The sequence below is a fragment of the Cricetulus griseus genome, chromosome 6 (assembly GCF_003668045.3).
Source record: "Cricetulus griseus strain 17A/GY chromosome 6, alternate assembly CriGri-PICRH-1.0, whole genome shotgun sequence".
NCBI classification, from domain to species: domain Eukaryota; kingdom Metazoa; phylum Chordata; class Mammalia; order Rodentia; family Cricetidae; genus Cricetulus; species Cricetulus griseus.
In genome coordinates, this window is record NC_048599.1 from 5,189,077 (window position 1) to 5,202,695 (window position 13,619).

A 13,619-nucleotide genomic window follows, 5' to 3' on the forward strand; every position below is an offset into this window, starting at 1 on the left:
CCAGTTCCACTCTTCTACATGTAGCTAAAGGTTGGAGGGGGATAATGGATCAGAAAGGATTAAACGGGGTGGTGAATAGGAGGCCATGGTAGAGGAGGAAATATGGAGAGGGATAAATAGCACAAAAGACCTTCCTGCAGAAGCTTCCTAAAATACATACATATATAAAATATATATGTGTAATAAGAGCTAAAATAGGACTACCCTGTAATGGTGCAGCAAAGGCCGTACTGGAAAACACAGGTTAACAAATAAAAAGCCCAGGGCTAGGAAGGGGTTACCTCCTTTGGAGTTGTTGACTGGTGAGGTCCCATAGACTCCCAAACATTTCAAAAGATTGCCAATACTCCTGGTTACCCTCCAGAAGTTGGTGATAAGACCCTATTGATAAAGGCACCATAGGTTTGCGTCACGAGAACATGAATTGTATCAAACTGGTTCTGACCTGAAAGTTTCATCCTGACTGGCCAGCTGTCATAAGTTGTAAGGTCAAGTGTTGTGCAAGATACCGGAGGAGAAAAGCAATCGCCAACTTGATCCAACTAGGAGCCAATGTGAACTACAACAGTGACCAGCCTGGCAAGACAATAGTGGCACCAACATCATAGGCACAGCCAGCCACTCTCTGTTTGGTTTTCAGTCCTACTCCACAAGAACCTGTGACTAAACAGACCATAGGTCCTCAGGGAGAACCCACCCGTGTTATTCTGCTGAGGAACAATAAGAGGTTGACTTGTAATTGCTTACTGTCGTACCCAGAGATGACTGTGTTCGTTGCTCAACCCACATCAGAGAAGCTTCTATTTGCGGTAGGCGGCAATTAACACAGACTTCCACAACTTGTCAAGGGGCAGGAAGGAGATAAGAGCCTGTGGAATGCTCACCCTTAAGTGAGACACCTGTGTCACACCTTCTCCACCCAAGGCCCAGGGATCATAGCAGAAGAGGGAGTGGGAAGGGTGCAAGAGCCAGAGGCAGCAGAAGACCACAGGAAACAGTGTCTTTCAGACCCTGAATGTCAACAGAGAAGCAGTTGTGACAGCATGCACAAGACCTGTGCAAACTCAAGTCAGACCAAACCCCGCCATGGACAAGGGGGTGGGGCACGAAGTCCCACCCTATCTGAGGAGTTGTTGGTGATTGATAGTTGCTGGTAGAGGGAGAGTTGGTTTTCTTTAAGAGTCTATCCTTAGTAAGTGGACCACAGTTCAGTGATCGGCTACACATCTAAGAGTATATGAGCAGGACAAATTGAATTTGATAGGTTTATTTAAAAAAAAAAAAGAGGACACAAAATCGGGTGGGTATGGGAGAGAGGGCTAGATCTGAGAAGATCCGGGGGAGGGATGACTGTGATCAAAACACATTGAACAAAATTTCGTGAATAACTAAAATATTTTGAAAAGAAAACACACTGTCTTAGGGTTCTATTGTTGTGAAGAGACACCATGACCATGGCAACTCTTAGAAACATTTCATTGGGATGGCTTACAGTTACAGAGGTTTAGTGCATCATCACCATGGTGGGACATGGCAGCATGCAGACAGACACGGTGCTGGAGAAGGAGCTGAGAGATCCGCAACAGGAAGTGAACTGTTTACCACATTGAGTGCAGCTTGAACAAAGGAGACCTCAAAGCCCACCCCCACAATGACACACTTCCTCCAACAAGGCCATGCCCAATGCAACAAAGCCACACCTCCTAATAGTGCCACTTCCTCTGGGGGCCATTTTCTTTCAAACCATCACACACACACACACACACACACACACACACACACACAATTTTAAAATATGAGACCTTTCAGTCAACTGGGAAGATGGCTTCAACATTAAAGTGTTTGCCATACAAGCTTACCTCCATCACTCACTATGGTCAGGTTGACATGTTCCTATAATCTCAGTACTGAAGAAGTGGAGAAGGAGCATTCCTAGGGCTCACTAGCCGGCCAGCCTAACTGAATTGGCAACCTCCAGGACTGGTGAAAAACCTTGTCTTAAAATTTAAGATGAAGAATTATTAAGGAAGGCACCAACCTCTGGCCTCCATACACACACACACACACACACACACACACACACACACACACACGTTCATACAAAATACATACACAACAAAAGCTGTAATAAGATAAAGAACAATCAAGGAAGACACTTGACATCAACCTGTGGTCTCTACACATGTGCTCCCACTCTCCCACCCATCACACAAATTCAGACCATTCAAAACAGGCATGGTTGTGCATGCCTGTTGTAATGTTAACACTTGAGAGACAAAGGCAAGAGGCGTGTATTCAAGGCCAATCTCAGTTACACAGGCTATATGAGAACTTGTCAAAAGAAAGAAGAAAGAAAAAAGAAAGAGAGTAAGAGGGGGAAGAAAGGGGGAGGGGGCTTTTTAAATTTTAAATCAGATTTCTTCTAGTTAGCTTTCCTTCTTCATGAATCCCTTTGACTAGAGCAGCAGTTTTCAACCTATGGGGTGTGACCTCTGTGGGGATGGTGACCGACCCTTTTACAAGGGTCACATATCAGATATTCTATATATCAGATATTTACATTATGATTCATAACAGTAGCAAAATTATAGTTATTAAATAGCCACAAAATAATTTTAGGGTTGGGGGGGTCATTACAACATGAGGAACTACCTTAGAAGATCACAGCATTAGGAAGGTTGAGAACCACAGGCCCAGAGGTAGGTGGTAGGTTCTTGTTGATTGGCAGTGTTCCCTGTTTGGCCCCTGCCCTTGGGAATTGTTTTAGTGGGCATGCAAGTCTGTGGAAATTATCTGTTTCTTCCTCCTGGTTTTTTTTTTTTTTTTTTTTTTTTTTTGCTATTGTTGGTTTTTTTTGGGGGGGTTGGTGTTCTGCAGGCTCAAGTATTGATTTCTTTTCATTAATCTTGCTTGGTGCTCACTGCACCAGTGGCTTGGTGTCCTTTGTTCCTGTCCTTTGCCATTTTGAGAATTTACCAGACTTTTCCTTCATCTATTGGATCCCCTGTTTTTCCCCCCTTCCCTTCTGAGAGGCATTGCTTAGTCCTTCTCAAGGTGTGTCCTTTGTCCTCCAGCCCTCTCTGTTTAATCTCCTGTCCTTCTATTTCTTTCCTGGCTTTAAGGCCATTTCTTTATGGCACTCTTCCATTTTAATGATCTCCTTTCAATGGTATCTAATCTGTGTAGAGTGCAGTTATATTCTTATTCTGACAATTATACTTTTATTTATTTGAGATCATTGGGTGCTTTTCATAGTTCCTTAGTGATTTTTATAGCCTTGTGTTACTTGCTCAGCTTTCAAGTTTTCCTATCTCATTTCATGAAGAGTTCCATACGTATCTGTTATGTATTCTGTGGTATAGAATCCCAGTAGCTGGTGCTCTTTGGATGTGTGTCTTTTGTTTCCGCTAACCTTGGTTCTACATGAGATGTTGACCTGTGTCTTTGGTGATTCTTAATTGAAAAATTCACATTTTCTTTATTTTCTTAGAAAATCTTGAACTCTAAAATGGGGGTGGCTCTCTAAGAGGCCATTGATGTTTGCTTCTTCCAGGAACCAAGAGCATCAGGGACCTAAGACTAGGCTAGCCCTGTATCCCACTATCACAATTTGGGCAAGGCCAACATTTTCATTTACCATCCCCAGGAAGGTTTTCACAGGTCCCATTTCCATGTTCTTTGGGTTCTAGAGTGTTGGGATCTACAGTGTTGGAGTCTAGAGTGTTGGGGTCTAGAGTGTTGGGGTCTACAGTGTTGGAGTCTAGAGTGTTAGGGTCTACAGTGTCAGAGTCTACAGTGTCAGGGTCTACAGTGTCGGAGTCTACAGTGTTGGGGTCCAGAGTGTCGGGGTCTAGAGTGTTGGGGTCCAGAGTGTTGCGATGATTCCCCTCTCTTTGAAAAAGAGTTGTTTAGATTGTGTTTAACTGTGTGCCGTTGAGTCCCTCTGAATATTCAGATCACTGCAGAGACAGAATGCCAACTCACACTACTCAGTGCTCTAAGAGAATAAATTACAGGTGCCTGTGTGTGTGTGTGCCATATGGGAAAGCAAGAGGCCCTTGAAACTCTTCAGCTGGGTCACAATAGGGGCCTGAGTTAGAGCGGTGTCCGGAAAGATACACAGAGGGATAGACCCCAAGAGAAACAAAGCAGCTGCTTTTTATTTTTATTAACTGATGCCCTTACTTAATTGTGGACACAGAACAAAATATATGGTTAACCAGGGGCTGCAATTTCTTTTCCACCCTCATCTGTTAGATTAGCAGACATCAAAGCATTGTTTTGAAAAGTCAACGTGTAATGGCACATACCTGTCATCCCAGGGAGCTGAAGCAGGAAGGTAGCGAGTTTGAGCCCAGCCTCAGAAACCCACTAAGATCTTATTTCAAAAATAGGTATGCATCACATTTACATTTGATAGTCTCTGGTGTGGCCAGAGGTGCATATATGTAGCTATTGTCACATGTCTCCAGTAGAGAAGAAAACAAAACAGTGTTCTTGGAAGCAATGTGGCCACACTTATTAATGTTCGTTGCACATACATCTTTGTGAGGAGGAGAATAATGACACACACAAACTTTACACCAAGAAACGCTGAAAAGGCTATCCAACGTATTGTTCTTCATAATGGAAAAAAAAGCAAGAGTCAGAGGTAGGAATGGCCCATAGTCTAACAGCCATCAACAGACAATCAGTTCGCTAAATCAAGATTCCTCCAGATGTTACAATTTTGCCTTTTTCCATGAAGAAATAAGTCTAAAATGAAAGGCTGTCTCTGATAATTTAAGTGTAAAGAGCAAAGGGTAGAACGATGTGTATGAAAAGATTGCACGCATAAAAATATTTTAATGGCCAAATAAAAAACACATACATATATATAGGCAAGGATGGGCAGAGAGCTGTTTCCTCAGAGGATGAATGAGAAACATGAATGTGATTCACTATACGCGCAGCCACCAGGGCTTCCCGGAGAGGCACAATGCACGCGGTTCACTTTAAACCTATTTCATAGGTTTTGAAAATTCCACTGCAAAGCTCATATTGCTTTTGTTTGGAGGGTGCGATCCATTTTTATAGGGTTCTTCTTGATGAGGGTTCCTGCTTCCTTCAGTCACTCTATCCCCCATTTCTGCTCCTTCATTATCTCAGATTCTCCCATTACTACCATAAACAAATATGCATTAGTCCCTCTAGCCAAAAATAAATTTAAAATATAAAATAAGAACATCTGCAAAGATCTCTAAAATCTGTTATTAGACTAAGACAATAGATTTCAGGGTGATCCATTTTATAAAAACTTGTATAAGTGTATTATACATGTATGAAAAATAAAAGACTAAATGAATAAAAAGATTTATTCATTCAATGAAAGCAAATGGCTTCGTTTCCAAGAGCATCACTACAGAAATAGGGCTCAGAAATGGCCGGACACCCTTGCCACAGGCTCTGCTAGGGAGAAGGCCCACTTGCTATTTTTTGCCTATATTTTCTGATTGCCCCGATATGGGCATAAAATAGCTTTAGTGAAAATAACAAGCCACAGAACACAATGTTCTTTTCCTGTGCCTCTGCTCTGGCTTCTCTGTCTCCCAGGATACCACAGCCCTCACCTATGTACATTTGGAACAACAAACCAGAAGATTTTCCAGTCAGGCTTAAGTAAATGGCTTGTGTGTCACCTGCAGTCCCACCTAACAAAGCCCTTTCTCTTCATTTCTGCCCTTTCTTGACTATCTCACCTCCCTTCAGAATTTGCAGCTGAGGGATGATGTCCCCAGCTGCTCTGTGACACTGTTCACACCTATACGTGTGTGTGTGTGTGGTGGGGGGAGATAAGGTCTGGTCCCCAGTCTGTGCCTTCTCAAATAGCACATCCCCAAAGCAGAACTTGTCCCCAGTTCATCTGAGGAACAGCACTCCATGTTCCTTGGCTAAGGACCCATGTGCACCCCCACACTATTCTCTGGGTTGTTTTCCTGTCTGCAGCCTCTGTCTCTCTGTCCTGTGATGGCCTGGACCCCAACAGATATACCACGTCATCTTTAACGCAAGCAACAGGGGCCTCAGAGCCTTGGCCTCCAACCACCTGTGGATGTGAACAAGCAAACACCAATTTGATCTTTTCTGATCATTGCTGTCCTAAAATTGAATCAACATTTCTCTTCCAATCAAAGAACTCATTTTCACTTAACTTATTTTTAAAAATAATCTATCAGTCTCCACCTTCACTTCGTCCTAACAGCACCCCAGGCTGGAGGTGGTGCTTATTAAATGGAGTCAAGACAGACAAGAAAGTAATCAAATGTACAGTGTCCATCTGGTCCCCTGGAGTCATAGGGGTTTGCACACACACACACACACACACACACACACACACACACACACACACACACACACACACACACCCCATTGGCACAATGTCCTTTAGAACACAAATGTTTGAGAACACAGTGATCTTCCCCTACCGGCAGCTCCCCTGCCCAGGACACTCCAGACCCTGGGCCCCCAGCAGCCCCTCATCTCTGTACTCTCTCCACAACAGCGTCCACAGCTGTGCCCAGCTCAGGACTAATTACATCGTCCTCCCTTCCTGGTTCTTCACACCTTCCTGCCACCTTCACAGCTCTGCCCAGAGAGCCCATTACCTGCTCCTCCATCTGTCAAGCTGTTCCCATTTATGTAAGACCCTGAAGGGACAGGCAGTCACTGAATCCAGAACCACAGAGCCCCTTCGTTGCCTCCTTTAGGCAAACTGGGCATGTACAGGACAGGTTGCTCCAAGACAATGGTTCACCACCAGACTGGGAACCCTAAGCCCTGGCAGAAGCATGTCCACAATGTTGTAGACACACACACACACACACACACACACACACACACACACACACACACACACACACGGAATTGAATCGATGCCAAGTAAAGACCATGGACAGCAAACACAAGTGAAAAGAAGCTGTGGTTCCCAGTGGCCTGGATTTGAGCTAGGACCTTTCTGTTGACATTGTTGTGAGAAGAGTCAGATCTCATGAGACTCTGCTTTCTGATCTGTAAACTTGTGGCAGACAGAGTGAGTAAGTCAACCGGGGCCATGCACAGTAGCACTTTCTAGAAACGGGCGCCATTTTGTTCTAATGGCAACCATTCCATCCCCGGTTACTGATCCACCTTGGTTATCTAATCATCGCATGATGTCTCCTTAGCCAGCCCTGAGTCCGACCGCCCAGGATGACAATCATCCAGAGTCACAAGGGAAGGCAGGAGTGAAAGCCTTGCTTCTTGAATATTTAGGAAGCCAATGTATTTCCCAGTGCCGTATCTACAACATTTAAGCCAATATTTGTGTCTTCAGGATTCTATTTGTATGGTAATTTAAAAAACAAGGTTCAGACACTCTCCTGAAATTGAAAAGTGTATTAATCTTCAAGATGGTAAAATAATACCATAATTAAATATTACTATTTCTCTTAAAAATCTGGTGACTCCTAACAAAATGGGTTTTTCAAGCATAATGTAGGTTTTCCCACAAATTCGTACTCTAGGGATATTCTTTATTTTGAATATATGAAAGAGACCACGAACTTAATCTCAACACAATGCAAGAAAATTTGATTTGCTAGAATCACCATAATTTTCTTGCATTTAAAATTTCTGTGCTTCCTGACCCAAAGTCCCCCATCCCCTGCCTTCTAGGCATCTTTGGGGAAGACTCTTGGAAGAGAGACGTTTTGTTTCATTGTTTATGGACCTTCCTGGGTGTTTTCTCTTGTTTCATTTGTGGCTTTTGTTCTGAGTTGCCCCTGTGTCTGAAAGGAGACAAGGCTGGGTAATCCCATTAACTATCCCCTCCAATCTCAAAATATGTCCTCAGTGGGATCCAGTATGATGACCCCTACCGTGGGAGAGAGCATGACCCCCAAAGCTGGTCTTCCATATGTCTTACCCAAAGTCTGGGAGGGAGGGACCGAGGGGAGGCGTATGGACCTCTCTGGAGGCCAACTCTGGAAGAGGCGAGTTCTGGGTTTCCACCCAGATGCCCAACCACCCCAACTGAAGCTCAAGAGGTCCCCCTTGTGGGGACTCCCAAGAACAGCCCAGCCTGTGGTATGTTTCCCCCAACGATGGGGCAGCTCTCTGCCCCCCCCCCATGTCTTTGAGAGCTCTTCAGGCACAAGATGCCTCATGAAGGCCTCCAATCTCCATGTTCTCATGAAGACCTTCAACTTACTACATATTTCTGGTAGACGAGAAAGTTCTTGGTCCTTTAGGAGAAGACCAGATGGCCACCAAGTTCCCAAGTCTTTAAGAAGAACTCCAATCTTAGAGTTGCTTGCCCAAGAATCCTTCTCAAGCACTCATTCATGGCTCATTGGGAAGCCTTCACCACCATTCACTCAGATAGATGTCTTATTTCTTATGGAATACACCACAACCTTGTGACATTCAAGCCAAATGCCTTTTCTACAGAACAACGAAACTTCTGCCAAGAAATCCAACAAAGATTTGTTGGTGCAATGAAGACTTCCAGACATAGATCTGTTCAGCAAACACTATTTCAGAGCTATACCCTTCAGGGCAGAGACAGTGTCCATCAAGCATGCCCTCCAGAACCAACAAAGCACTTAGAACCATCTCTACCTACCCCCCTCGGTGTCCATGCTGAATGTCCATGGTTTGGGGCAGCATGGATTATGGATGTCCGAAGACCTACCTAGAGGTTGGGAATGTGGCACTGAGGAGGCGAGGGAAGCCAGGCTGACAAGGCTTTGTCTGCTAGACTCCACATCTGGTGAAGAGGGAAAAGCTCCCATCAATCACCCTGATGCCTGGGCTATTTTGAAACAACTGGGCTTTGGCTAGAATTTTCCAGTTTTCATCTGGGGGGAAGCCCCAGCCCAGAGCAGAGTAATTAGCATTACCATGGGGCCAAGGGAGAATTGTGATGGGAAGGTTTTGTACTGGAACATTCTTAAGAAAACAAACAGAAAAACCTGGCGTATGGGCTAGCTGAGTGGGCCAAATCTTGTCTCCCCAAAGCCCCTCTTTCCTTTCCCATCCCAGGAGCCATGAGCTTCCTCTTCCCTTAGCAGGAAATGCTAAACACGGGAAAGATGTCCCAACGGCAAACCTCTCCCCTTGACAAGGAACTTCCCACGCACAGGAGCTCATGGCCACAGAGCAGCACCAATGGCAAAGCCAAGCTTCATCACTGAGGCCTGAGTTCTGGGGTGCGTTGGGAGCTGAGCGGACATTGGGGAGCCATGCTGTTGTTTGCTGGCCTTCTACTATGGGCCCCCATCTGAAGCCCTCCCCCATGCCTCTTCTGTCTGGGAATCAGCTGCCGCAGGTGTCCTGCTCCTCCCGAGGTCCTCAGGGCAACCGTCTACTTGAGGTCACCCAGCAGAGAAGGACACATTCCAAAAGGCCTGAGAAACTGCCAGGAGTGGGACGTGGGACATGCTCATTCTAGGACATACTATTTCTGAGTTTCCCAGGGTTGAAATGTATACACACACATACTCCCTAAGCACAGAGGCCTTGGATTAGATGGATAACAAGGCTCTAAGATTATGGCCAAATGAGAGACATGTGAGGTAGCTGAATGCAAGCCAAGCAGAGGGGCCTACAGGCTCTGGGGTGTCCAGTTTTGTCTTGGTTCTTCTGTGATTTGTTGGCGTTGTCATTACATGCCAATCTTAAGACCTTCTCCCGGGGGGTTGGTTGGATGCTCTTCATGCCTGTGTGTGGTGATCTCATCCCAAAGCATGAGTTTCTGTGGCCACAGTGGGGGCTGCCCCTCCGACAGCCAGTTTCTGGGACTTTCTGAGCATCAGCTGCCAGCACGTACGTCCCAGTGTGCACAGGCAGGCCTCCTCTAATCAAGAGCTTATTGTTTGGGTGGGACCTGCTGTTGACACTTTTTATTTAAAATGTGCACACGCTTCCAAGCCCAAGCATTCCAGGTAAATGACCTCAGGCTGAGGATTTGAAAGAAACCAGAGATGTTCTGACTTTCTGTTGGTTTCCTTTTTAATCAAGTACATTTTTTTTTTTTTTTAAGCAAATCAGCACTTAGGAGATGGAGGCAGGAGTATTAGCTGTTCAAGGTCATTCTTGGCTACATGGTGTGTTCAAGGTCAGCCTGAGATACATCAGACCCTGCTTCAAAAAAAAAAAAGGAAGAAAAGAAGAAGGAAGGAAGGAAGGAAGGAAGGAAGGAAGGAAGGAAGGAAGGAAGTCTGATTTATACACAGAGCACAGGGCAGGCTGCTGAGCCAAAGTCTAAGTAAGAGACTAGACTCCATCATTGAACCCCCTGTTGCCCAAAGATGACGCATCCTCCATGTCTAAGCTGAGGTTCTGTCCCGTGCGCAGCAGCCCACCCATCACTGGGGTGTGACCAACCTAAATCCAATGGAGTTGTTGATTGTGAAACATACACCACCCAACTTTGAAGACATGCTGTAAAATCTATACAAAGGATACACATCAAACGTTTCCTTCACCATTTGTATGTAATGCTGGGGGCTGAGTAAAAGGTGCTACAATTAATTTCACCTATTTCTCTTTAGCTTTTTGACAGTGGCTCTTAGAGGGCATCGGGCGTCCATGATGTTGTACCGGTGACCTTACACGGTGTTGTGTTGAGGCATTTCTAGTGAACCACACAGTGGAGCTACAGGACGTTAACTGAGAGAGGTTGGCTTCAGGTTGGAGGCTGTTTAAGCCAGGGCACATCCCTACGTGCAGCAGGCGCCAATGCAAGTAGTGGGCATTGGGCTTGGAGGCCGGATGCAGCCTTTGGCCTGATCCAATGCTAGCATGTCATCTCCGTCCAGCTGCCTTTTTTTCCTCTCCACTTGTCTGGGCCCCAGATCCTGGGAATGCCATTGCTATCTGCCCTTTCCCACCAGCCTCATCAGAAATCCCAACAGCTGCAAATCTACCTCCAGCCTGACCCTGACAGCCACTTCCTGAGAGGAGAGAGAGGTGTCCACAAGGCAATGGGGCGGTGCTTACAGTGAGTAGCAGTCACTCCTGCACTTAACTAAGAGGAGGCATGGGAAGGAGAACTTAGGGAGCATTGTTCTAAGAACTTTCCAGGATTGTTTTTAGAACATAAACCAGGCTTTGGGCTGGAAGGGATGTGAAGAGCAAAAAGACAACCTGGTCCTGGCAGACTAATATAGAGGCACTGTGGGAGGGAGGGAGGGAGGGAGGGGGAGGGAGGGAGGGAGGGAGGGAGGGAGGGAGGGAGGGAGGGAGGGGAGAAAATAAAGGAAGAAGAGAAGGAATGAGGAAAAAAGAAAGAAGGGAGGGGTCAGTGTAAGAAATGAGAGGAAGAGAAAGGAGGCCAGCAAAGAGGGGAGATGACAGAGGAGAGAGAGGAGAGAGAGTAGAGAGAGGGGAAGTGAGAGAAGAGAGAGAGGGAGATGGGCACTGAGCCCATAGTGGCTCCCACCAACATTGAACACCCAGCTCCTAATCCTGATGGCCTCACAATTTCCATTCAAAGAATATAAGTGCTGACTGTAGGCTGAGTTTAAGAAAATTCAAAGTGAATCCAAAAGATCTTTTGCCACCTGGAAAAGTTAAACACACACACACACACACACACACACACACACACACACACACACACTGACAAGGCATGTGGAGCAAATGTTAGAGATGACCTACAGGCACACTCAATGTCCAAATCAGTGGGAATTTGGGGAACAAAACACTGATAATAACGGCCTACAGTCTGAATACTCACAGCCCTATTCAGGAGCAGGTGTGATGCCAGGTACTGGCATCAGAGAAGGGGCAGGGATGGTTCTTCCTAACAGCACAAGCCAGTCATAAACTCAGAGCAAGCAGTGGCCTCCAAGAGGACATCAGAAAACACATAGGGCAGGACTTACTGTGGCAGGCAAGAGTGACCTAGAGTAGATTGATAACGAAGGCAAGGATGTTCCCAGGTCTCCATGACGATCTCCAGGAGGCCTTGAGGCCATTAGTAACCACAAGACAACAGCCTCATCTTAGTCATGGCTCCATAGTAGGAAACCTGGCAGGCATGGTAATGAAGTTCTAAACTGTAGACCGGCTCACAGAGTGAACTGAAGTTAGTCAATACAGGTCAAACGCAATCATAGGAAACTCTAGCCCCAGACAAAGGGGCCATATGAAATACTGTCCAGTATTCTCCAAAAGTGTCAAGGTTGGGAAAGATAAAACCAAAGACATGTCGAAGAAATGTGACAATTAACTGCCTGGACCCAAAACTGTCATAAACAAGACAGTGGCTGTTGACTGCATTCTGCTTCCTGGTTTTGATCTTGGTTGGGTGTCTGAGTAAACAACAACCTTCAGAGAAGCTAGCCAGAGGGTGTACCAGCGCCCTAGTCCTGTGCAACATTTTCTAAAATAGCTCCAAAATGAAAAATCAAAACACAAGAGTAAATAGAAAGCAGATAAATAATTGCTGGTGTGGAAGGGCTGAAGGGAGGGATGGAAGAGTAGAACAGAGAACGGGACGGGGGGGGGGGTGGCTGTACCAGGGGTGGTTCTTCCTGGAGGTGTGGGCGAAGTTGCAGTGTCAGCCTGTGGACCAGCACCAGAGCAGGTGGCAGACCAGGCCGCATGGCAACCCTTTGGGAACCCTGAGAGCTGAGAGTGGCCTGGAGGGACCTGGTCGGGGAGAGGAAAAGGGGAAGACCAGAGGCCTCATGGGCTAGGAAGAAAGAATGGACCAACAAGGACAGTGAGGAAGCCTGGGAGGTTGGGAGCCATTGTGTGTCCTCCTCCTTGAAGATACTCAGGATCATGGCATCTCTATGGAACTGGTGTCAGCATCTCCAAGAGGAATTCTAACTGTCATGGACAGTCTTAGAAATCTAGAGCCTGACTCTGTGTGTGTGTGTGTGTGTGTGTGAGAGAGAGAGAGAGAGAGAGAGAGAGAGAGAGAGAGAGAGACAGAGACAGAGACAGAGACAGAGACGGAGACAGAGTATGTGGTGTGTGAGAGAAAGTGTGTGTGTGTGGTGTGTATGTGTGTGCGTGTATGAAAGAGAGGCAGGGAGAGAGAGAGGTGCATGTTGGGTATGCATGTCTGTGAATGTCTGTGTGTAACTGCACGCATCCATACTCATGAAGAGCAGGGTGTCAGCTCTCTTCCTCAATGGCACTTTATTCCCTTGAGAAATGGTCTTTCACTGAACATAAAGCTCATTAAATTTTTACTAGACTGATTGGTCAGTGAACTCAAGCCAACTTCCTGTCTCCACCCCTCACCCCCGCCCCCCAGCACTGGGTTTACAGAAGCACCAAGCCACATCTGGCTTTTCACATAGGTTCTGGGGGTCCAGACTCACATTTTAAGTGCACTTAGCTTACTAAGCTCCTGTTCACTCTTCCACGCTTTTGCTTTCTGATGATTATGCAGCCAGAGCAGAGAGGGTCCCTGCCCTCCTATGAGCTCCTGTAAACACACACACACACACACACACACACACACACACACACATTCATCATCTCCTTGTTCTGGAAAGGACTCCAGGCTCTCCAGGCCTCCACTGCATATCTGCACAGTGACCTTGGGTGCTAGGGATGACGTTGGTGAGAACAGGCAAGCA